This window comes from Lepus europaeus, chromosome 6 (assembly GCF_033115175.1).
Source record: "Lepus europaeus isolate LE1 chromosome 6, mLepTim1.pri, whole genome shotgun sequence".
NCBI lineage: Eukaryota > Metazoa > Chordata > Mammalia > Lagomorpha > Leporidae > Lepus > Lepus europaeus.
Window position 1 is genome coordinate 17,992,265 of NC_084832.1, and position 26,137 is coordinate 18,018,401.

Sequence of the window (26,137 nt, forward strand, 5' to 3'; positions counted from 1 at the left end):
AGATTAAAAGACTGAATACAAATTACAGAGTTGAGAAATGCTAAATAAAGGAGGCCAAAAAAGCCCTTGAGAAACACCTTTCTATTTCTAGAAAAATTCTAAACTTTAATTAGTGGCCCTGGAGCTCTGGCCTTCCTTTGTTTGTTTGTTTGTTTGTTTGTTTTGAAACAATAAACTTAGGTGAAAATATAAAGTAATTTTTCTTTGCCAGGAAAAAAAATCTCCACAGCAAAAATCTTCATTTTAATTAGTTGGATATTAGAAATCAAATGAAAATTCCAAGTGTTAATATTTAGAAAACGCGTGTTTCTTTTAACCTTATCTGCAGTTCAGAGTTTGAAGCCCTTGCAACATTCCAAATAACAGCACTCCCTTTGCCTCCACAGATATTTCAGCTCTCATAAAAAAGAATAGTGTACCACACAGCTAGAATGAAATCCATTTAACATTCTCAGGAGTTGAAATTGTGGTTGCTTAAGTTAATGGACTAATCAGACCATAGTTTTAGATGATGTTACGGCAATATTCTAATTACCGCAATCTGATTTTCCTTAGTAATTGTGAAGGTCAAAACTGAAAGCCTGATTCAAAAGGGAAATTAAAAGTTAAGAATAAAAGACAAAGAAGACATTTTTATCCCTGAACATATGTCATGACGGATTATTAAGTTGACCTTGTAAAGTTAAAGATTGGACTGTAAATCTCATTGGAGTTGACTGCAAGGTAGGGTAACTGTATCCCAAGTCTTTGAAACTGCAGAATTTAACTGTTCATTTTCAACAAAGGTGAGTGATTGTGTACTATGTATCAAGCAAAATAAAAAGTTGTATCTATATATGCTTGATTTTTATGCTTTTGTAAGACTGGCAACTGAGTAGAAGCAGAAGCAAGAATAAGATCTTTTGTTCAGAAAAGATGGCCACTGCACACAGGTCTCTCTCTCCTGCCCTCTTTTTTTAGCCACTGAGCACTGAACACCATCTTGTGCACCTCCACTGGGGTGAAGGAAAAGAGGAATTTATTTATGGTTTCTGAATTTTTTTTATTGTCAAGGGGTTCAGGAGACTCCTGTATGAAATTTATTTCCTCTGATTTCTTTGGGTGAATAAGCAGGCATTATCCCTAATTGCTGGATACAGAAGGGGTGGGAAAATGGGAAAGGGGGACAAGGATAGAGTTGGGAGGCTGGCACAGTTCATCAAAAGACAGAGGGAAGCAATTAAGCTAAGAAGTATCTAAAGAGCACCCAAACCTCTGAAACTCATGTTCTGGGATCCAAGTTTTCTGGCCTTTAGGGCATTGTGCAAAATCCACATGGTTAGGTGTTTGCTTGATGGATGTGGGAGGATTGGATTAGAACATATAAAAAGCCTGGTAGGTTGTTCTTGAGTGTAATTTACTTAATTGTTTCTGGCCTGGTGAGTATACCCAAAGGCTTTATATTGATGTATGTGATTCAACAAAAACAAAAAACAATAAGGGCTTCATCGACTTGTGGTTTAATGGCCTTAAATAAATTAACTTCTTTTGGATCAATTCAGCACACTAGTGATATTTGCAATCTATTAGCTTTTTTTTTTCTTTTCCCTTAAGTCAAAACTTTATATATAACTTTGGAGAAATCATTTTATATCCACCAAGAAAAGGTATTATTTTCTACACACAGAAAACTTCAAAAGCAAAGACACACACACACACACATGCACACACAAAGTAATACAAGAAAAAGCTGGGCCCTACTGCCAACCCTCCCCCATTTCAGTTTTGACTTTAGATGACCTCATGCCATTTTTTTTTAAAGATTTATTTATTTATTTGAAAGTCAGAGTTACACAGAGAGGGAAGAGAGGCAGAGAGAGAGAGAGAGGTCTTTCATCCACTGGCTCACTCCCTAAATGGCCAGAACTGCACTGATCCGAAGCAGGAGTTAGCAGCTTCTTCGGGGTATCTCATGTGCATGCAGGGGCTCAAGGACTTGGGCCATCTTCTACTGCTTTCCCAGGCCATAGCAGAGAGCTGGATCAGAGGTGGGGCAGCCAGGACTCTAACTGGCGCCCAAATGGGATCCACTACACCATAGCGCCGACCCCTCTCATGCCAATTTTTAATTGAAATAGGATCTTTATTTTTTTTAAAGAATTAAGAGCATTTGATGTCAGATAGAGAATACGTTTTATAGGTCAGCAGTGAGTTCTGTACCAAATTGTGTAACTGCCTTGGATCCAATTATTGTCCTTCACCCACACCTTTGAATTCATAGGTTGACGCTCTAACCCTCAGTGTGACTGCATTTAGAAATAGGGCTTTTGGAAGATAATTGAGATTGAAGAGGTCATAATAGTCCTAACACAATAGGATTGATGGCCTTACTGAAGGAGGTCATTCTGTCTACCTCTCTGCGAGTGTGCACAGAGGAGAAGCCATTGGAGAGAAGGCAGACCTTGCAAGTCTGGAAGGCAGATCCCGCACCCGGAACCCAGTCAGCCAGCACCTTGACCAGAGAGTTCCTGGTCTCCAAAGTGTGAGAAATTTCTGTTGTTCTAGCCACACAGGCTCTGGGTTTCTGTTATGGGCATCAGAGCAGATGAATATGTGCACAGTAACCTTGAGCAAGTTACTTACCATGTTTCTGGGCCTCAGTTTGCTGATAGGAAAATTCGTGGATTAGGTTCACAAAATTCCAAGTTCTCTTCTAACTCCAGCATTACTATGGTTCTAACTGAAGCTGGCTTAGCTCCAGAAGGTCGCCAAAATGAAAAAAAAAATTTTTTTTGACAGGCAAAGTTAGACAGTGAGAGAGAGAGAGAGACAGAGACAGAGAGACAGAGAGAAAGGTCTTCCTTCCGATGGTTCACTCCCCATATGGCCGCTACGGCTGGCGCGCTGCGCCAATCTGAAACCAGGAGCCAGGTGCTTCCTCCTGGTCTCCCATGCAGGTGCAGGGCCCAAGCACTTGGGCCATCCTGCACTGCCTTCCTGGGCCGTAGCAGAGAGCTGGACTGGAAGAGGAGCAACCGGGATAGAATCCGGCGCCCCAACCAGAACTAGAACCTGGGATGCCTGTGCCGCGGCTCACTTGACTAGTCCTCCGCCTGCATTGCTGGCAAAAAAATTTTGTTTTAAAAATTTGTTTCAATATTTTAAAACAGCTACTAAGAAGTTATAAATAAGTTATAAATATCTTTTACTCAGATTCAAGAACTTTTAATGTTTTTCCTTATTTACTTTTTCATACTTTATATGCATATATGTATTCACGTAGATAATATGTACATGTTTTATTTTCAAAATTGAGTGTAAATAAATCCATTATTCTTTAATACTTTAGTGTGTATTTACTGAAAACAAAGATATTTTCTTACCCATGTTTGCCAACTTCAGGAAACTTAACATTGTCACAACACTTTCATCTAATCTACAGCTATTTTATAATTTTATTCACTGTCCCAATAGCATATTTTAAATTAGTTCCCCTGTCCAGAATAGGAACCATCCCAGGATGATACATGGCATCAGTTTTCATTTTTCTTTAGCCATTTTGCATCTGAAATTATTTCTCAACTTTTTCTTTTTTTTTTTTCTTGACAGGCAGAGTGGATAGTGAGAGACAGAGAGAAAGGTCTTCCTTTGCCGTTGGTTCACCCTCCAATGGCCACTGCGGCCGGTGCATCTCGCTGATCTGAAGCCAGGAGCCAGGAGCCAGGTGCTTCTCCTGGTCTCCCATGCGGGTTCAGGGCCCAAGCACTTGGGCCATCCTCCACTGCACTCCCGGGCCATAGCAGAGAGCTGGCCTGGAAGAGGGGCAACCGGGATAGAATCCGGCGCCCTAACCGGGACTAGAACCCAGTGTGCCGGCGCCGCAAGGCGGAGGATTAGCCTATTAAGGCACGGCGCCGGCCGTCAACTTTTTCTTGGTCTCATGAATTTAAGAGTTTTGAAGACTACTGGCCAATTATTTATTAGAATGGGTCTTCATTTGGGATTTGTTTAATGTTGCCTCCTGAATAAATTCAGGTTATTCATCCCTGGCTGGAACACTATTCAGGTGTGTTGCATCCTCTTCAGGCTGTCATATGAGGTGGCACAGGATGTCTGAATGTCATTCCTTGGTAATTAAATTTTGATGACCCAATGAAGGCATTATCCAGGTTCTTTATTTTTTAAAAGATTTATTTATTTATTTATTTATTTGAAAGTGCTACAGAGAGGCAAAGGCAGAGAGAAAGAGAAGAGAGGTGTTCCATCCCTAGTTTACCCCCCAGATGGCCACAACAGCTGGAGCTGAGCCGATCCGAAGTCAGGAACCAGGAACTTCTTTCTGGTCTCCCACGTGGATGCAGGGGCCCAAGGACTTGGGCCATCTTCTACTGCTTTCCAAGCCATAGCAGAGAGCTGGATGGGAAGTGAAGCAGCTGGGACTCAAATTGGCATCCACAAGGGATGCTGGCACTGCAGGTGGCAGTTTCTTAACTTGCATAGCTGATATTTTCCCCATTGCAACTTGTAAGCAAACTGTGGAGAGGCATTTTAAGGACATGCACTGATGGCTTAACAGAAATTTTTGGGCTCATAAAATGTTCTCCTAGAATTAGCATCTGATAATTTTCCTCTCCCCTCCCCTCATTTCCCCTCCCCTCCCCTCCCTTCTTCTTTTTTCTTCTTTCCTTTTTAAAGATTTATTTATCTGTTTGAGAGGCAGAGGCAGAGAGACAGAGAGTGGTCTTTCATGGAGAGAGGTCTTCCATCCACTGGTTTACTTCCCAAATGGCCACAATGGCTGGAGCTGGGCCAATCCTAAGCCAGCAGTCAGCAGCTTCTTCCAGGTCTCCCAAGTGGGTGCAGGGGCCCAAGCACTTGGACCATCTTCTACTGCTCTCCCAGGCCATAGCAGAGAGCTGGATCAGATCAGTATTTCTCAAAAGTGTTAAAAAATAATAATGGGACCAGAGTTGTGATGCAGCAGTTTAAGCCACAGCCTGTGAAACCACATCCCATAAGAACCCTGGTTGGGGTCCTGGTTGCTCCACTTCAGATCTAGCTTTTCTATGATGCTTGGGAATTGGTGATTTCCAAGGCCACCATCCTTTCCACTCTTTATCAGTCAGCACAATTAATTCAGCTATAAGCAAGAGCCCTCACTCTGACCTGACCACCATACCCAATTATTGTACTCACAGGGTTTTTATTATATTGCACCTGTTACTATGTGCATGCTCAGATTGCCCCACTGTTGGCCAGTAAGAGCCCCTTCAAACGTGCTCCTATGTCCTTTTGATATAACCCTGACCATTTTTTTTCAAAGATTTATTTTTTTTTATTTGGAAGGCAGATTACAGAACGAGAGAGAGAGAGAGAGAGAGAGAGAGATTTCTTCTATCCACTGGTTCATTCTCCAAATGGTTACAACAGCCCGGAATGGGCCAAGCCAAGTCCAAAGTGTGGAACTCCTATTGTTCTCCCACATGGGTGGCAAGGGAGCAAGCACCTGGGCTATCCTCTACTGTTTTCCAGGTACATTAGCAGGAAGCTAGATCTGAAGTGGAGCAACCAGGACCCCAACCAGGGTTCTTATGGAATGTAGTTTCACAGGCTGTGGCTTAAACTGCTGCATCACAACTCTGGCCTCATTTTTTTTTTTTTTAACACTTTTGAGAAATACTGATTAAAATCAGAGGCAAATACAAGAAAAATAATTGCTTGTTTGGTGTTAGTGCTGTGGGGTTTTGGGAGTAAAGTTAAGGACAGAAATCAATTGACAGTGGTTTTGAAGTGTATAAGATAGCCTAACTCCATAAAACAACCTCTTTAGTTTTATTATTGTTAGATCTGCTAGTTTTCATAATTAGTTTTCATAGTTATCATAGGTAATTAGACTGGAGTTGGCCACAATCCCCAGGCTAATTTAGAAGACAGGACTGCAGCCCACGCAAGCTTTCTTTTTCCACATGGTGTCTTCCACATTCTTATCCTCATGTTGCCAACTGCTTTATCACTCGTTCCTTCCTCCGGCAACATGTTTGCACAAATTTGCACTTCACTTTAGCCGGTGGTGCTTGGTCTCCACGGTGCTCTGAAGGTTCGTGCCTCTGCAATCTTGCTGGGTAAAGCATGGTTTTCTCCCAAAGTCATTAACAATTTTCATTCACAAACTTTCTCAATTCACAACGTTATTAATGTCTCAGTCATTTTTTCCAGTGCCCACAGGCAACAAGAATTACTGAGCAGTTCCTTTTATTAAGTACTCAGGCCCAAACAACTTAATAAGTACTTATGTCCAACAACTTTGTAGCCACTTGAAAAAAACTTTACACAGAGGTGGAAAGAAAAGTTATAGTTTCACTTTATTCTTGAACAACCACAATTACCAACAGGATGTGTGCACCTTGGGCAGTGCACAATTTCTCCGACCTTGGAAGAAGATTGGACACCTTGGCTCTGATATCCTATTCCTTATTGATTTTCACAGGCACTTGCCTTTTTTTTTTTTTTTTTATGACTGCTGTAAAAACCTAGCTTTGCAAAGAGAAGTTTCCCTGAAAAAAATTGCAGGGTGACCTACTAAAATAAGAAAAATTTCCTTCAAAAATGTAAACTATTCTGTAGTGTCTTTCTGAATTCACTGCAGCAAGCTGTGTAGTGTGGGAATCATGGTGCGAAGTCCCAGAAACGTGCAGTGTCTTCTGTAATACAGCAACAGCTAAGACTGGGTTGGTGTTCAAATCTTTACGCTAATAGTGAACAAGTGGCATTCAGCAGGCTTAGGCTCTTTTTCTCCAAGTGGATAAATTGGGTGACCGCGTAATTTCTCTTCCAGTCATTCTGGGACACTTCTCACTTTTTAACAGGGAAAGGGGTGTTAACCATGGTGGATTCTGGGACACCATCCATAAACGGCTGGCTTGAGCAAACTGGGTTGTGTGGCCACCCCATTTATCCAAGACTCGTATTTTAAAATCGTAGTCAACAAAGGATCTGTATTGCAATGTAGTTTCAAGGATTTCACAATTTGCTAAGAAATCTTTTCACGTTAAGTTCTGAAAGTTGCAGTCTTTGGTTGCAGTCTTCCTTCCCTCCTCTCTCTCTCTCTCTCTCTCCCTCTCTTCTCTCTCCTCTCTTCCTTCATTTCCTCTTTGACCCAAGACCTTTTCTTTTTCCCCATTCCCACCCCAAATTCCACCAAAACGTACCACTACCTCCCTAGTCACCTAGGTTTTGATTTTCCAGGTGACAGCACATGGAGCCACTGGTTTTCACTTTGACTAGCAGGAAAGGTGACCGTAATGCTCCAGACGTCCCATTCACCTTGTCACCCGATCACATCTTACATAGCTTGGGAGAGGCTTCCTAGATTTTAACATGCGGACATTTGTACAATTTAAGAAGTCATGCTATCTTATGATTCAATCCAGTGAGCAGTTACAGTAAATACAGCCTACCGGCAGCCCAAGGAGTTATTGACAGAAATTCAAGTCTCCCCTGCAGTGTTTTGAGGAGAAGTGTAGAAGGCAGCTGTATTCACAACACACAAGAGAGCCTGTCAAAGTCCTCTTTTCCCATCTCTTTATGTATGACCCTCAAGGGAGTGGCTGCCCCAAATTTCTCCTCCTGCCACTCCAAACCCCTGGAACTGTTCTCTGAATTCTGTCCAACCAAGAACTCTCTTCATCTCCCCTGCCTAGCCATCGACTTCTTTTAAACTGCAAGCACTTCATTTATTTGTATTCAGCACAACAAATAACTCTTTTGAAAAAGAGACTTTCCTTGGAAGCCAGGAGGCTTGGCGTTATCAGTAGCTATGTGAACATTTCTAATTTTGTTTCACATTTTCATCCAGCCAGCCCTCCACCCATCCATCTATCCTTCCTTCCATCCACTCAGCCATCCATTCTTCCATCTATCCATCCATTCACCCACCCACCCATCCATCATCCATCCATCCTTTCTTCTATTCACCCACCTGTCTATCCACCCACCTGTCCATTCTAACTTCTATCCACTTCCTTCCTTCCATCCATCCAGAAGCTCTAATGAGTATTTTTTTATATTTATTTATTTACTTAAAGAGTTACACAGAGAGAGAAGGGAGGGGCGGGGGGAGACACAGAGAGAAAGTCTTCCATCCAATGGTTCACTCCCCAGATGGCCGCAACGGCCGGAGCTGTGCTGATCCGAAGCCAGGAACCAGGACTTTCCTCCAGTTATCCCTTGCAGGTGCAGGGGCCCAAGGACTTAGGCCATCTTCTACTGCTTTCCCAGGCCATAGCAGAGAGCGGGATCTGAAGTGGAGCAGCTGGGACTCGAACCGGCATCCATGTGGGATGCTTTACCCACCACGCCACTGCACCGGCCTCTAATGAGTGTTTTCAAAGGGCTAACGATCCTCGACTTGAATTTAATGTAATCGAAGGGGAAAACGAACCCACTGCAAGGCTTGCGCACTGTGGGCTGTGCGCGGCTGGCGCTCACAGACGCTGGCGGCGCAGGGAGCGGCAGGGACGGCGGGCCTCCGTGGGCTCACCGGTACCGGCCAGGCAGAATCCAGGCGAGGCTCCAGCCGCGGCGGGCATCTGCAGGACCCGGGAGCGCAGCGCGGCTGCGGGCTGCGGGGCAGGACCGGCCGGCGCCCCGGCTCCGCGGCCTCCGCTTCCTCGCCCGGCAGCACGGGCCGCGGCAGGCGGGGCCGGCGGTTCGCAGCCCGGGCGGCCGGTGGCCAGTGACGCGGCGGCCGGCCCAGCGGGTGGCCCGGTAAGGGAGGCCCCGGGCAACGGTGGTGGAGGGAACCGGGCGTTCCCGCCTCTTTACACACAGACAAAAGCGCTGCAGCAAACCACCGCCGGAAAGCGACCGAGTGCAGGCGGGGCACCTTCAGTGATAACTTCTTAAAGAACCCTGAGCTCGCGAGCCGAAATAGCTCAGTTGGGAGAGCGTTAGACTGAAGATCTAAAGGTCCCTGGTTCGATCCCGGGTTTCGGCAGTGTGTTTTTAGTTTTAGTCAGAGACGACTCAAATTTCCTAAGACCCTCTGTCTATGTTACTTCTAGCTCACTCATTCTAGCCCAGGGAAAAGCTGGGCTTTGAAGAGCAAGCGACACGTCGAAAGGCACCACCCAGCCGCCCGCAGAAAAACCGGCGGGTAGGCACTACCGCTTCCGGCGGCTCCGCCGCGCATGCGCCGTGAAATCCCGCAGCGCCGCCGCGTGGAGCGCGGGTGTGAGAAAAGCGGCTGCTGTGGAAAGTTCTGGAGTGCAGGGGACGAGGAAGACCCGTCTACCAAGTACCGCTCGGGTTCCCCAGAGCACCAGAGGCTTAAAGGGAAGGCGACAGCTTGCTGGGTGCCCAGCTGAAGCCCGCCCGGCGCCCTCGTGCGCGGGGCCTGATGCGTGGCGCTGAGGGCCGGCTCCGGGCTTGGTGCCGGCGCCATTAACCAGTTTGCCTTGAGCTCCCATAACCTTGGAAACAACTGTGTTGGTTCTCAGAGTGTGGTGCCGGGGCTAGCCGCCAACCGGGACCTCGTTAGAAAGGCAGAGTCTGAATGTGGAGCTGCGGGAGGCCTATCCTGAGGCGTTTGAACAAACGCTGGCGGTGCTCTGGTGCAGCTCGGGGCCGAGCCCCCCTGGTCCCCACGTGCTGGGTGTGCAAGAGCCCTGCCGCGAGACGGTTTCTGTGAGAACTCGTGTCTTCCCTGCAAGGGTGAACTCAGACTTCCACACATGCGTGAAACAGGCTTCCCTGAGCGCCTTTGCTTTCACGCCGAGTGTCTGTGTGTGAGGACACACGAGAGGATCCATTTCCCGAGCGACCCGTGGGAGCCCACCTGAGGCCAAACCAGGTGGTGCCGAGTAAAGAAAATGAAGGTGCATTCCGGGTTATGTGTTGTCTCACTGGCCAGGGCTGCAGGTTGCAGGGATGCAGGTTTGCAAGATGGGAAGAAGGAATGACATCTACTGGGACCCCTGCGGAATGGAGCAGGCGGTTTCTTGCGGTGGTAAGGTGCTGGCCGGTAGATGAGACGGTCATTAGTGGGGTTTCTGCCTTAGGTCTTGCTTATGTTCTCGCTTAGTGTTTTGAGAGGGAGAAGCAACTCATTTATGACAGTGCTGTGTGTACTCAGTTATTCGCTCCTTTAGTAAGTGGACATTAATCACTGGCCACCCACTAAGATCCAGGCATTATTCACTCTCTGTAACCACTGTATGAAGTACGTTGTCATCCTTCTCATTTATGCCTAATAGCTCTTCTTGGTTTGTGAGAATTAAATGTAATGTATGGCCAGCATCTACCATCTGCGGCCTCCCACGTGTTACTGTATGGGAATATTGTGGAGATGTGTCCTTAAGATGTCACAAACATGAAGACTGTTTTAAGAAGGAACTAAATGCTTTTGTCTGATTAATCAAGAGGCTCCTAGGAGTAGGGGTCCTGGACTGGGTCCTTGCCCAGAGGACAGTTTTGTGGATACAGACAGACTTAACCTAGGTGGAGTGCAACTGGCTATGAGGTGTCTAAAGACCTGGGTGTTGATGGTGAGAGTGGCTGTTCATTTCAGACAATCCTGCTGGTGCTCACTAAGCCCAGGTGCAGGCCTCTGCAGGAGGGGTAGTAGAAGGCTGGAGACACACACCTGCTTGGAATGAACGCTAAACAAAGCCAGACACTAGTTAAGAAGGTAAGGACAGATTTAATTATTTTAATAATAATTGCATAAGTAATGATGCAGCAGGAAAGAGGGTCCGACATGAACTGAACTCAACTCCTACTTGTCTGGAGGTGACTGGGCTTTTTCCAGGGAGACTGAGGGAAGAAGGAGAAGGGCCAGCAAGGTATTGAGCAGTTCCGGGAAGAGAAAAATTACAAAGGGTTGGTCAGTATCAATGCTGATCAGTCCAAATCTGTTAGCCGGCAACTACGGAAGTTAGTATTCTCTTCTCCCACAGAGCCTGGGAGTCAGAGGTCCTGTCCTCTGACTGCATTCAATGACTCCATTTCAGATGGAGTTTTTGAGAAAAATGCTCATGAGTTGTTGGAATTACAGTGCATCTCATAGAGACTGAGGAAGGATTTGCAATTTTAAGAGCGTGGTTTGGGACCTCAGATGTTGGATGGGAAATTTTCTGCAGCTTTGAGCTTTCTCAAGTAGGCTGCTAAGAGGGACTAGGGTTAGCCCAGGGATGTAGCCTTGAGCTGTTAAAAACTAGTGTTTTCTTAAGTCTCTTAATGAGGAAAAGGTGGGTAGATGAAATCATGTGTTCTGAGAGTGGGTAGCATTTATAGGGCAGGGTTGAAGCCTAGTTGAGAAAAGAGCTCGGAGAAACCTGGCTGGAGTTTGGTCAAGGACAGAACCTTTGTCCTGAAAAGTGTGGGGGTGGGTGGGTGTGTGTATGAGGGAATGGTTTAGGCCTTCACTGGAAGTGTAGTTGTGGAGGCCTTGTGGCATGGAGGGATGATCAGGACATAGGTAGGCAGAGTTAACTGCACACACACATATACACATGCACACACACGCACACAGGTGTGTGAAATAAAGACCAGCCAAGTGAGAGAATCAAAGGCTATTTATTCACAGCTTGCCACAGAAAGTCAGCCACCATCTCTTGTGTTTGGCAGAGACTCAAAGGCAGCAGAGTAGTGGGAAAACTTTATAGAGGGGGAAAAGAGGGCTTCTGGTAGGCCTGAGGAAGCTGGAGGCAGCTACCTAGGAGCAGGGTAGCCTGCAGGATTGGTTGGGGTCATGTCTGACTTTCTCCCCTTGGCCCAAATTTGGAAAGGGGGACAAAAATTAGGGAAGTTGTTGATAATTAATCAAGCCTGGCAATTTGGAGCCATTGTTATAGAAGTGATTTTTTGGTTTTGGATTGTTATAAGAGACAGTCTGACTTTTCTGAAAGTCTTAGGGCAGCCTGGCCTCCTGGACTTTGTGCTGCTGCTAAAGGATCAGTTCCCTGGGCAGGCTGCTATAGGCTGTGGGTCAAAGTTCCATTTGTATGTGGTCCAGCCATTGTCCATTTGTATATTCGGTCTCTCAATATGTAGTTACCTTTACAGTAAAGTCTAAAAATGCCACCTGGCCATTATGATTGTCTGTCTTTGAAGTGCAATGGGCTGTAAAAGATGTCAATACTGTCACTTACCAGGAGTGGGGAACACTGCACATCAATCAGATTTCTCCTGACATCTCTTTCTAACTGAGGTGGCCGTGAAGGGTGGGGAGTGGAGGTGAGGAGTCAGCCCTTACTTGACTAAAGAAATGTTTTAAATGGAAAGATCACATCATTATGAAACATTATAACAGCTGGTGCTCAGGCCAGCTCTTTGTAAGCAGAAAGGCTGTGAATGTTTCCTCTTGCTTTGGACAGCTTATTCAGGGTGGGTCGGGAAAGGCATCTTATTAAATTCTTTTGAAATCAAGAAAACTTGGTCATCTAGCTAATCCGAAGAACTTTTAAGGTTAAAACACACAAACATATTGCTTAATAAAAATTTATAAAAATTTATTACTCAATTGATCTGGATAGTATATTCATTTTATACCAGAACTATGACTTCGCAAAGCTGTTGTAATTGTTATACACCATAAAACTAGATGAACATTGACTAATTCATTGAGGCCCCTTATGTAATCAATGTGTACATACATGAATGCCCATTTTATTAGTCTTGGATCACATATCCATTCATTTATATGTTTATAGTTTACTTTCATGTTATAGTATTTGTCACAGCTCTGATTTATTTGATAGGGAGATCTTGGCTGGAAATACAAATCCTGTTTGGATTTGCCTCTGGTTCCAGCAATATATGGATTCTGTGCAGTCATTCTTTACATGTAGTGTTGGAATAGATTATTGTGTCTAAAACCTAGCTGGTCATCTTGGAAGATTGTTTCAGACACTGACTGATGGCCTATGAAATAAGAGAGTCTGAATGAGAGCCAGGGTCTTCATTCCAGAAACAAAAGTCACATACTAGTTCTGTAATTTCTGATTTTCATATAGTGAGTTGTCTTAAAGCAAGGGGTACAGATATTTTTACTATCGAGGACATAAATATATTCACAGTGCATTTTAAACAAACACTGTTACTTCACTGATTCTGAAGTCCATAGCACCAAGAATAACAGGGGCAGTGTTTGGTGTATTGGTTTAGCCACTGATTCGGATGTCTACATCTCAAATCAGAATGCCTAGGTTTGAGTTCAGCTTCCTGTTAATGCAGACTCTGGGAGGCAGCAGTGATGGCTGAAGTAGTTGGATCCCTGCCAATAGTGTAGGAGACCTGGATTGAGTTTCCAGTAGTGGGCTTCATCCCCAGTTGTGGACATTTGGGGAGCAAAGCAGATGATGGGAGCTCTGTCTCTCTCCTTCTCAAATGATGATGATGATAAAAAATAATAATGATAGTCACCACTCATGGAATGCCTTCTATATGCCAGACATTCTGATGAGCACTTTTCATACATAATCTCATTAAACTTGTCAATCACTTTTCAATGTGGTAGGCATAGTTGAATATAAATAAATGAAGAAAATACATTTTACACAGGAGTGCTGATATGAGAGCCAGAACAATTCTGAGATATATTGAAATAGGCCATGAGCCATAAAGTGAAATAGTAGTTTTTCTTTCATACATTGAATTAGTGAGACCCATTTTGTTTGGATTTGATTAACTCAGATTGAAAAAGTTAATCAATAATGAAAACAGAATTAATAAAGATTCATTTTTATTTCATCATTAAATTTTAAAAATATTTGTTTATTTGAAAGGCAGAGAAATAGAGGGAGAGACAGAGATATCTCCCTTCTGGTTTACTCCTCAAATGCCTGTGGGGCTGGACCAGCCAAAGATAGGAACCAGGAACTCAATCTGGGTCTTCAACATGTGTAGAAGGGACTCAAGTACTTGAATCATCACCTGCTACCTTCCAGGGTGTGTATTAGCAGTAACTAGTGACATCAGAAACAGAGCTGGGACTCCAACCTAGGCACTCCAGTATGGGATGTGAACATTTCAAGTGGTGTCTTAATGGTTGTACCAAATGCCTGCCCCCTCAAGATTAATTTTTAAAAAACAACAATAAAGGGGTATGAAGTAGATTGGATTGGAGATAAGAAGTAAGGGCAGACTGATTATTGTTTTCAAATTATAATTTCCAAGGAAATGCTATGAGAAGAAATGGGCTTTAGGGATCAGGAATATCTGGCCCACAAAATCATTTGGACTGGCCCTGCCAAGGTAACTGCAGTTGGGACTTAAAATTTAATCTATAGCAGGTTAATTTTTAAGATGATGATTTTGTATGGCCTGCCAATGACGTTATAAATATCCAAGTGGCCCTTGGCAAAACAAGTGTTCCCCATCCTGAATATATTAAAGTAGGAGAGATTTTTGACAAAGCCAGGAACTATGTGGCAGGGGTGAAATGATATTTGGCTGAGTTTTGTGATAAAAAGAAATGTGTTTACCTAAGTTTGGGTCATCTAGATAATTGCTGCTAGGTAGGCTTGTCTTGTTTCAGAAGGCCACCTGTCAAAAATTCTTTGAGTTATAGTTTATTTGTGGTTGTTACTGCTGATTGTTCTGGGAGGAAACAGATGGGGGCAAAGATGGCAAAAAAAAAAAAAAAGTGGTGGCCTCACTGGAAAGAATCCTATTACCCCATTGTCTCTGAACACTATATACAGTCATATGCCACATAATGAGATTTTGGTCAATTGCAGACCACACATACAACAGTGGTCTAAAAGAAAACTCCCATAGGATCATCTTGTATGGTTAGGGTTTCCATAATAAATGAAGCTACAGCCCCTTCCTGATTGATTCTCTATAAAAACATTTTATCCATGACTAGTTCAGTGTTGATGTGTAAAGATGAGTGACAGCCATATAGATCAAATAATCTGACAAAATGGCTGTTTTTCCTACCATGAGCAGACTCTGAATGCAGTGACATTGTTCATCTTGTGCATAGATGTGGATGTGTTTTGATTTTTTTTTCAGGGGTTCCTGGTTTTTGTCTTTTTGTTTTGTGTTAAACTGGTTTTTCAAATAGCTTTGGATTCCCTTCTGTTTTATTTTTTATTTCATTTAAAAATTATTTAATTTATACAAGTTTTATATATTTCTTTTATTTTTAAAGATTTATTTATTAATTTGAAAGAGTTACACAGAGAGAGGAGAGACAGAAAGAGAGAGAGAGAGAGAGGTCTTCCATCTGATGGTTCACTCCCCAATTGGCCTCAATGGCCGGAGCTGTGCCCATCCAAAGCTAGGAGCCAGGAGCCTCCTCCAGGTCTCCCACGTGGGTGCAAGGGCCCAAGGACATGGGCCATCCTCCACTGCTTTCCCAGGCCATAGCAGAGAGCTGGATGGGAAGTGGAGCAGCCGGGTCTGGAACTGGCGCCCATATGGGCTGCCATCACTTCAGGCCAGGGCATTAACTCGGTACACCACAGTGCTGGCCCCAAGTTTTATGTATTTCATATATACAGATTTAGAAACATTGTGATAATTCCCCTCCTCCTGCCCATGCTCCAACCCTTCCTTCTCCTCCTCCCTCTCACATTCCCACTCTTAATTTTTAAAAAGCCCTATTTTCGGCCAATGCCGTGGCTCACTAGGCTAATCCTCCACCTGTGGCGCCAGGTTCTAGTCCCAGTTGGGGTGCTGGTTCTGTCCTGGTTGCTCCTCTTCCAGTCCAGCTCTCTGCTGTGGCCCAGGAAGGCAGTGGAGGATGGCCCAAGTGCTTGGGCCCTGCACTGGCATGGGAGTCCAGGAGGAAGCACCTGGCTCCTGGCTTCGGATCGGCACAGTTCACGGGCTGTGGCGGCCATTTGGGGGGTGAACCAACAGAAGGAAGACCTTTCTCTCTGTCTCTCACTGTCTAACTCTGCCTGTCAAAAAAATAAGCTCTAGGCCGGCGCCGTGGCTCAACAGGCTAATCCTCCGCCTTGCGGCGCCGGCACACCGGGTTCTAGTCCCGGTCAGGGCACCGATCCTGTCCCGGTTGCCCCTCTTCCAGGCCAGCTCTCTGCTGTGGCCAGGGAGTGCAGTGGAGGATGGCCCAAGTGTTTGGGCTCTGCACCCCATGGGAGACCAGGATAAGCACCTGGCTCCTGCCATCGGAACAGCGCGGTGCGCCGGCCGCAGCGCGCTACCGCGGCGGCCATTGGAGGGTGAACCAACGGCAAAGGAAGACCTTTCTCTCTGTCTCTCTCTCACTGTCCACTCTGCCTGTCAAAAAAAAAAAATAAGCTCTATTTTCAGTTTATTTAATGATCTTTTAGTTAACCCTACATAAGTAAAAGAGTTCAACAAGTAGTATGAAGAGGAAAAAAAACCCCCACTGTTCCTCAATGGAAGAGAATCTCAAAATGTCTATTTTACTCCAATACGTTACATTTCAGGTACTCTATTAGTTACCTCAGATCAGGGAAAACATATGATAACTGTCTTTTTGGGACTGGCTTATTTCACTAAGTGTAATGGCTTCCAGTTGTGTCTGTCTTGTTGCAAAATACAGGATTTCATTTCTTTTTTACAGCTAGTGTGTATATACCAGAATTTCTTTATCCAGTCAATGGTTGATGGACATCTGGGTTGATTCTGTATCTTATCTATTGTGAATTGTGCTGCAGTGAACATGAGGGTATAGATAACTCTTTCATATACTGATTTCTTCTGGTTTGGGCAAATCCCCAGGAGTGGGATGGCAGGATCATATGGTAGGTCTATATTCAGATTTCTGAGGTTTCTCCATACTGTCTTCCACAGTGGCTGCACCAGTTTACATTCCCATCAACAGTGGACCAGGGTGTCTTTCCCACCACATCCTTGCCAGCATTTGTCGTTTGCTGATTTCTATTGGAGAGCCATTCTAACTGGAGTAAGATGAAACCTTGCAATGGTTTTGATTTGCATTTCTCTGTTGGCTAGTAATCCTGAGCATTTCTCAAGTGTCTGTTGGCCATTTAAATTTCCTCTTTTGAAAAATGCCTGTTTAAGTCCTTTGCCTGTTTCTTAACTGGATTGTTTTGTTATTGAATTTCTTGAGCTCTTTATAGATTCTGGATTTTAACCCTTTATCAATTGCATAATTTGCAAATATTTTCTCCCATTGTATCAGTTGCTTCTTCACTTTGCTAAGTGTTTCTTTTGTAGTACAGAAGCTTCTCAGTTTGATGTAATCCCACTTGTCAACTTTGGCTTTGATTGCCTATGCTTCTGGGATCTTTCCCAAGAAGTCTTTGCCTATGCCAATGTCTTGCAGAGTTTCCCCAATGTCCTCTAGTAATTTGATGGTATCGGATCATCCTCGGTGTGTATGTATTGAATGGAAAATACTATACCTTCTGATTTTTCATCCTCTCCATGGAGGCCCACTACCAATTTGTGGCCTCTGGATTTCCTAACAAAAGAAGTAACTCGTAGGATGATCTAGACCTGGGTTCCTGTTCCTTCTCTGGCTCACCTCACTTGGCACTGTGCCAGGAACACTTTACGTGTTCAAGAATTGCTTCTTGATACTTATTGCTTTAACAATAAGCAACTCTACAAACAGACTACAAAGGTTGTGTGATTAATTTAAAGTTATGGATAATTTTCAGTGCTTTCTTTTTGTTTACCTGTATTTTAATTTTTTCTCACTTTCATAATTTTAAAATGGAGTGGAGAAAAACAGCTGCACTTCTGCTTCAACATAGAACAGGAGAGCAGAACACTGGAACTTCTGGCTAGTTCTCCAAAAGATCCTGAGTGGTCTTAGCCTAACAGAGACAAGATGCAACATTTTGGAGGCCAGGGTTTTCCAGGGCACTAACACAAATTAATTTAGGTCATAAACCCATGAATCAGGGTCATAGTCCTTACATGGTTGACATTCAATACAAATCCTAACAACAACAATAACAGAATTCTCACCATCTTTCAAGTTACTTAAGATGCTCTGACTGATTCTTTAAATTATTTTATTTATTTGAAAGACTGAGTTACAGAGAGGTAGAGACAGAGAGAGGGGTCTTCCATCTGCTGGTTTACTCCCCAGATGACCGCAACAGCCAGAGCTGTGCTGATCAGAAACCAGGAGCCAGGAGCTTCTTCTGGGTCTCCCACGTGTGTGTAGGGGCTCAAGCACTTGGGTCATCTTCTACTGCTTTCCCAGGTCATAGCAGAGAGCTGGATTGGAAGAGGAGCAGCTGGGGACTAGAACTGGTGTCCATGTGGGATGCCGGCGCTTCAGGCCAGGGGTTTAACCCACTGCACTACAGCACCAGCCCCTCTTTTTTTTTTTTAATGTAAAGTGTAAAGAGTTTTCTAGATAAAAACAAATTATGGGAAACCTTTAACTCATAACTGAGAGATTAAGAACTAAATGAAGGATTTTTGTTCTTGGTTAGAGAAATATGAAGAAACCAAGCAGTCCAACACAAAGAGGAACATGCCGTAATGGAGACACTTTACTTAATCTGCCAATTATCAGTTCAATTATCATGTAAAATTACCACAGACATGTTGGTCTTCAGCAATTGCAATTGGTAGGTCTCCTTTGAAGAGCACCTGCTGGATGTCACAGGCCCTGGCAGCTAGCTTGCATGATTCTGGCTGGTGTTAGTGCTAACTCATCAGATCCAGGACTTGCATCTGTTGATCCTGGATCCCAGACTATATTTGCCATTGGCCCCTGGTTGCTGTCACATTGCTGAGCACATCCTTTGTTACACTGAGTCTTAGATAAAAAGTTCAATTTTTCTAGATATGGGAGGATTAAATGTCATTTACCAGCCTCTGAGCTGGTTTAAGACCATTTTGGAAGCATAGCCAAACTTCTATGGAGTTGGAGGTTAAGTTATTTCTAGATAACACTCTATTAGGATGCCTCCCATTTTTGTAGTATAGCTCAACTGGAGGCTTAAATATAGATTTAACTGAGTTTTTTCCCCCTTTAGGCCAGGGAAAATAGGTCTCTGATCAAAATGGGGCTGCTTAGAAATGGTGAAGTTATAAGACCTCAGATAGATGTTTAACCAGGGGAACGTTTAACAAAGGCATTGCTGTTTTGCTTCCCTAATCAGTGAGTCATCCCCAGTAGAAACTGTAATACACTTGCTTTGAGGTTGGAGAGCTCAGGGTCTCCTTCTGTGGATTACATAGTCTTTAGTGGCTGCATTTTGGGAACAAGTGGACAAACTTGTGTCTTAACACTGTGGATTTTCACATGCTCATCACTGTGTGGACAGGCTGATGCTCCCTTCAACTGAATTGTATCAGGACAATCACAGACTCAATGAGACCCAGCTCTGCCATGACGATGTCACTTTTGCCTAGACTCCTAACTTCTCTGGGTTCATCTACAAAGTGAAAAACAACACCTGTCATTCAGAATTGTTTAGAGCTGCAAATAAAATCACTCATATTTGGATGAAATAACATATGTCAACACACCTTTCTGGCTAGAAAGCAGCTCCACAGAGATGCAAGTTGGTGCTGTGTGTTGTTTTTCTTTTAGTATTTAACACTGAATTTACAATTACTCTATCAGAAACAAATAGCAATGGATAAGCAAAATATAGCATGTTCTTAAAATAGACTGTAATTCAGTCATAAAAAGGAATGAAATCCTGATATGTGCCACAGTTTGGATGAACCTTGAAAATTTGTTAAGTGAGACAAGCCAGTCACAAAAGATCACATCTTATATCGTCCTATTTATATGAAATGCTCAGAATGGGTAAATCTACAGAGACAGAAAGTAAAATAGTGATTTTTTTTATGGCCAGGAGGAAAGGAGGGCTTCAGAAAGAATAACTAAGGGGTTTGAGGTTTCTTTTTGCTGTAATGAAAATGTTCTAAAATTAACTGTGGTAATGATTGTACAGTTCTGTGAATATACTAAATAACCACTCATTTGTACCTTTTGAATTTTTAAAAAATTTATCTTTATTTGTTTTAAAGGCAGAGAGACAGAGACAGAGAACTTTGATCTATTAATTCACTCTCAAAATGCCCACAACAGCTAGAGCTAGGCCGTGTCAAAGCCAAGAGGAGCCTAGAATTCCACCTTGGTCTCCACGTGGATGACATACACCCAAATACATGAGTTATCACCTGCTGCCTTCCAGGATATGCATTAGTAAGAAGCTGGAATCAACACCACATCCAAACTGTAGTGTGCACAATCTGTTTCATCCTTTAACACAGAGGTGCATAGCAGAAGGTCAGATATTAAACAACGCATCTTGGATCACCTAGCCAGGGAATTACCAAGTATAGGACTCCTCTGCCTTCACTGTAACCATTATTCAGGTCTGCCCCATGTCCTTTTTTCTTTCTTTTTCTCTTTCTTTCTCCCTCCTTCCCTTCCTCCCTCCCTCCCTCCCTTCCTTCCTTTCCTTCTCTCTCTCTCTCTTTCAAGATTTATTTATTTATTTGAAAGTCAGAGTTACACACAGAAAGAGAGGCATAGTGAGAGAGAGAGAGCAAGCGAGCTTCCATCTGCTGATTCACTCCCCAATTGGCCACAACAGCCGGAGCTGCACCAATCAGGTGCACTGACTTGGGACATATTCCACTGCTTTCCCAGGCCATAGCAGAGAGCTGGATTGGAAGTGGTGCATCTGGGACTTGAACCAGCGCCCATATGGGATGTTGGCACTGCAGGCGGAGGCTTAGCCCACTACGCCACAGTGCTGGCCCCTGATCCTGCCCATGTTTTCATAGGGAGCCTATGTTGAAATACTTTTGGCTTCCAAGGACTGAACTCTATTCTGTCCCATGAGATTTCAGCTAAGTTTAAAAGGATATGGCTAATTCTGTTTAACTATTTACCTTTTAATTTATCTTTAGGAAAAACAGAAAACACAATCTAGCTTTTTATTTAGGGAATGAGTTTTTAGAAAAAGACATAAAGTTGGTGCCAGTAACTCTATCTGACTTTCCTGCTGGGCACCTGTTTGATCTATAAGTCATGCCAGGAAGCTGTGGCTATCCCAGCCTTTCCTTTCTCCACCCACCTTTCTGGAAAGCCAGAGCTTCTGACACTATTTAATGCCCATGTATGTAGCTGATCTCAGAGGGAAAAGAAAGGCAGTGAGGTTGATTAATTCTGGGGAGCCATTTAACTTTTTTGTAAGATAATTGGGAACCAATATTTGTGATACAACTTGCTGTGAATTCAAAAAGCCCAACTAACCCGCAGATTCCTGACACACTGGAGATTGCTTTCCCCTTTGATGCGGGGGCGGACACTGTTTTCTAGCCCTATGGCAGGCCTTGCCACCAGAATAGATTAATTCTGTCATTACCCTTTCTCAATTTCTGCCTTTGACCAGAAAAAAGAGGTTAATTGTGTGCCATTTCTCAGGAGAATGAAGTATCAGCATTTTAATTCCTGATATTTTATGAATTGCGGGCAGCTAATTAAAACTTAAAGATTAGAGGAGCTATTTTGGCTAAGAGGCCATTTGCAGGGTTGTGAAATGAAGAGAACAAAGGGTTGCCTTTTCTTTTTATTCCTGCAGCTTAAATGAAACTTCATGCTGAAATAGAGCCTGGAATTGTTTTGCATACTGAGTGTCCGTGGTATTGATTCTAATTTTAATTTTGCAGTCAATGGTACAGTATCTGAAAGCAGTTGAAGGGTTAATATTGGGACTGTTGAATAGCAAGATTTGTGTTTTAAGGCTCTGTTTGAACCTTCTTGACCTCTGGGAGACATCTTTTAGTAAGATAGGAACCACTTAAAGATTCTATTAGATGTCCTTAATTGTCACCTCAGAACTCACACATATTTAGATCATCCCTCTGTTCTTCCTCACAGTTAACTGTTTCAGTTACTCCATCATAGATTACTGTACCTGGCTCAAGCTGTGGGCTTTTCTTTGGTTCTTCTACTACCTTGTTGACTTTCCAGCTATTGTATTTCTTTGAACACTACCAAAATCAATAACTCATGTATTTGGGATGTGAATCAGGGCAACCACTAGCCCCTACTATACCCTTGTGCAAGTTAGTAAAAGGATACATTTTCAGTTACCAGAGTTCCCACAGGCATGTAGCTGGGAAAGCTGTGCATGGTTGGAATTTAGCCTCAACTCACCTCCTGACAATATTCTGTTCTGCTGTGCAAAGCCACAATAGTGGCCATGGCTCAATCATCCCTTTCCACGTTAAATTGCCTAGGCACTCATCTCAATGTACTTCTTGATATCAAGTCATTTCTTATTTCTGCGATTGAATTAAGTGAAATGATATTTGAACAAGTCCAAATGTACTCTCCTAAAGCATAAAATTAGCCTTTGCACATCTTTTATAATCTCTAAGCTCTTGGTTATTTCCTTTTACCTAAAATTGAATGGGCACCTACTAGGGACCATGAACCATCTGGATGCTGAAATTTTACCCACAATTCTCCAGACATTATAGAAACTACAAGCTAGTGGAGTGAGATACACTAAACAAATAACCACACAAGCAATTTTCATCTGTGTGTGTGTCATGACAGTGAAGTACAGGGGGTTTGAGGAATATGCAACTATCAGGTCTGACCTACACAGACAGGTCATGAGAGACTTTTTTGAGAAGACGACATTTATGTAGGACTTAAAAGATGAATAAGACATAAACAGGCTGAGGGGAGAGGTAAGGGAAACAACATTCCATCAAACTGGAGGAGTGTGAACAAAGACCCTGATGCTGGAAAGAAATGTGGTGCATTATAAGAATGGGAATAAGGCCAGCAAGAATGAAACTTATAAGGATTAAGAAGAAGCATGAATCAAGATGATACTGAAAGTAGAGGAAAGAGGTCAAATCCAAAATTCAGGGGTCTTATTGTCCATGCTAAGGATTTGGGACTTTTATCTTATGAAGAACTACAATATGTTAAGATATTTGTTTTTTTTAAATGATTTTATTTGAAAGCATAGTGGGGGGGGAGAGAGAGAGAGAGAAAGAGAGAAAGAGAAAGAGGAAGAGAAAGGGAAAGAGAGAAAGAGGAAGAAGAAGAGGAAGAGGAAGAGAAAGAGAAAGAGAAAGAGAAAGAGAAAGAAAAATCGATCTTCCATCTGGTAGTTTACTCCTTAGCCAAGGCTGGGCCAGAACATGACCAGGAGCTAGGAATTCCATAGGGGTCTCCCACCTGGGTAGCAGGGCCCAAACACTTGGGCCATCTTCACCACTTTCCCAGACACATTAGTAGGGAGCTAGATTGGAAGTGAGCAACCAGGACTTGAATTGGCACTTACATGAGATGCTGGCACTGCAGGTGGCAATTTACCTGTTGCCCTATAATGCTAGAACCCTAAGTTACTCAATTTTACTCAGAGACCTGAAATTATCAAACTTGTATTTTAAACAATATCATTGGTCAGGAGGAATGACCAAAGGAGCAAGCATGGGTATATAGATCTGGGCAGCCTGTTGTCCCAGTGCAGACAACCGACAATGGTGAGTTGAATGTGACATAGGTAAAAAGTAGAGAAATGTGAAAAGTTTAGATGGATGTACATGTGGACCTTGAAGTCACACTGGAATATGGCAGAAATTGCAGTCAGTGGACAACTGTCAATATGCAGAAAATGAGGAAACAAACAGAAGAATAAAAACCATATGTTTGTCTCAACAGATGAAGAAAAGGCATTTGATAAAATACAACATCCTTTCTTGATAAAACCTTAAGAAAATTGGATATAGAAAGAACATTCCTCAACACAATCAAGGTAATTTATGACAAACCCACAGCCAGCATCTTATTGAATGGGCAAAGCGTTACTTAAGTTTTTATTTAATGAATGCATTTTTCATAGATACAACTTTAGGAATATAGTGGTTCTTTCCCCCATACCCCCTCTCCACCCAGACTTCCATCCCATCTCCTCTCCCTCTCCCATCCCCTTCTTCATTATGGTTCTTTTTTAGTTTGATCTTATATGTACAAAGGACCAACTCCATGTTAAGCACAGATATCAACAGTTTGCACGCACCACCCCCCTCCCCCATACACAACATATAGAGTAAAGTTTAAGAACAAGATTTGCAGTTAATTCTCTGGCCGGCGCCGTGGCTCACTAGGCTAATCTTCCACCTGTGGCGCCGGTACTCCGGGTTCTAATCCTGGTTGGGGTGCCGGTTCTGTCCTGGTTGCTCCTCTTCCAGTCCAGCTCTCTGCTGTGGCCCAGGAAGGCAGTGGAGGATGGCCCAAGTGCTTGGGCCCTGCACCCACATGGGAGACCAGGAGGAAGCACCTGGCTCCTGGCTTCAGATTGGTGCAGCGCACTGGCTATAGTGGCCGTTTGAGGGGTGAACCAACGGAAGGAAGACCTTTCTCTCTGTCTATCTCATTGTCTAACTCTGCCTGTCAAAAAAAAAAAAAAAAAAGATTGCAGTTAATTCTCATAGTACAACTCATTAAGGATGGAGGTCCTACATGGAGAGTAAGTACACAGTGACTTCTGTTGTTTCTTTAACAATTAACACTCTTGTTTATGAAGTCAGTGATCATTCTAGGCTCCTGCCATGGGCTGCCAAGGTTATTGAAGCCTTTTGTGACCATAGACTCATTCAGTATTTGGACATGGCCATAAGCAAAGTGGATGTTCTCTCCTCCCTTCAGAGAAAAGTACATCCTTTTTGATGGCCCTTTCTTTCCACTGAGGTCTCACAGAGATCCTTCATGTAGGATATTTTTTTGCCACAGAGTCTAAGCAGGGAAAGCATTTCTACTAAGATCTGGAACCCGACAGGGATGCCCACTTTCACCATTGCTATTCAATGTAGTCCTGGAAGTTTTAGCATGAGGCAAGAAATAGAAGTTAAAGGGATACAAATTAAAAAGGAGGAAGTCAAATTATCCCTTTTTGCAGATGACATGATTTTATATATATGGGGACCAAAGGACTGCACTAAGAGACTATTGAACTCGTAAAAGAATTTGGCAAAGTGGCAAGATATAAAATTGACACACAAAAATCAATAACCTTTGTATATACAGACAATGCTTTAGCTGAGAATGAACCTCTAAGGTCAACCACATTCACAATTGCTATGGAAAAATTAAATACCTTGAAATACATTTAACAAGGAGGTGAAAGACCTCTATGATAAAAATTTAAAACATGAAGGAAATAGAAGGCTCAAAAAATGGAACAATCTTCCATTTTCATGGATTGGAAGAATTAATATCATTCAAATGTCCATACTACCAAAAGCAATTTACAGATTTGTTGTAATCCCAATCAAAATAACAACAACATTCTTTTCAGATCTTGAAAAAAATAGTAAAATTCATATGAAATCACAAGAGACCACGGATAACTAAAGAAATCTTGTACAATAACACAAAAAGCCAGAGGCATCACAATACCAGATTTCAAGGCATACTACAGGACAGTTATAATGAAAACAGCTTGGTACTAGCAGAAAAATAGACATGTATACCATTGGAAAAGAATAGAAACTATGGAAATCAATCCACATATCCACAACCAACTAATCTTTGACAAAAGAGCTAAAATCAATTACTGGAATTAGGACAGTGTTTTTCCACAAATGGTATTGGGAAAATTGAATTTCCACATGTGGAAGAATAAAATAAGACCCTTCTTTATACCTTATACAAATATCAACTCAAAATGGATCAAAGATCTAAGTCTATGACCAGATACCATCAAATTACTCAAAGGGGACATTAGGAAAACTCCACAAGAGATTGGCATAGGCAAATACTTTTTGAAAAAGACTCCAGAAGCATCTGCAATCAAAGCCAAAATTGACATATGGGATTACATCAAGCTGAGAAGCTTCTGCACTGCAAAAGAAACACTCAGCAATGTGAAGAGGCAACTGATAGAATGGGAGAAAATATTTACAAACTATGCAGTTGATAAAGGGTTAAAATCAAGAGTCTATAAAGAGCTCAAGAGATCCAATAACAGCAAAGCAATTCAGTTAAGGCACATGCAAAGGACTTAAACAGGCATTTTTCAAAAGAGGAAATTTAAATGGCCAACAGACACTTGAGAAATGCTCAGGATCACTAGCCATTAGGGAAATGCAAATCAAAACCACAATGAGGTTTCACCTCATCCCAGTTAGAATGGTTCTTATAGAGAAGTCAGCAGATAACAAATGCTGGTGAGAATGTGAG

General features: G+C 42.9%; 1 protein-coding gene and 1 non-coding gene across 3 annotated transcripts in view; both read left to right on the top strand.

Moving 5' to 3' along the window:
• The first annotated feature begins 8,901 nt into the window (after positions 1–8,901).
• Positions 8,902–8,974, top strand: TRNAF-GAA (transfer RNA phenylalanine (anticodon GAA)). Its single transcript has one exon. It is a non-coding gene; the product is annotated as a tRNA-Phe (tRNA).
• A 331-nt stretch (positions 8,975–9,305) lies between these two features.
• DCT (dopachrome tautomerase) overlaps positions 9,306–26,137 on the top strand; it is a 117,294-nt gene continuing 100,462 nt past the window's right edge. The window contains exons 1-2 of one of the 2 annotated variants that reach the window (XM_062194030.1): positions 9,306–9,854; positions 10,547–10,666. The gene's annotated coding sequence lies outside the window, so the exon portion shown is untranslated. The remainder of the gene's footprint in view (positions 9,855–10,546; positions 10,667–26,137) is intronic. The other variant, XM_062194032.1, reaches the window with a different exon arrangement.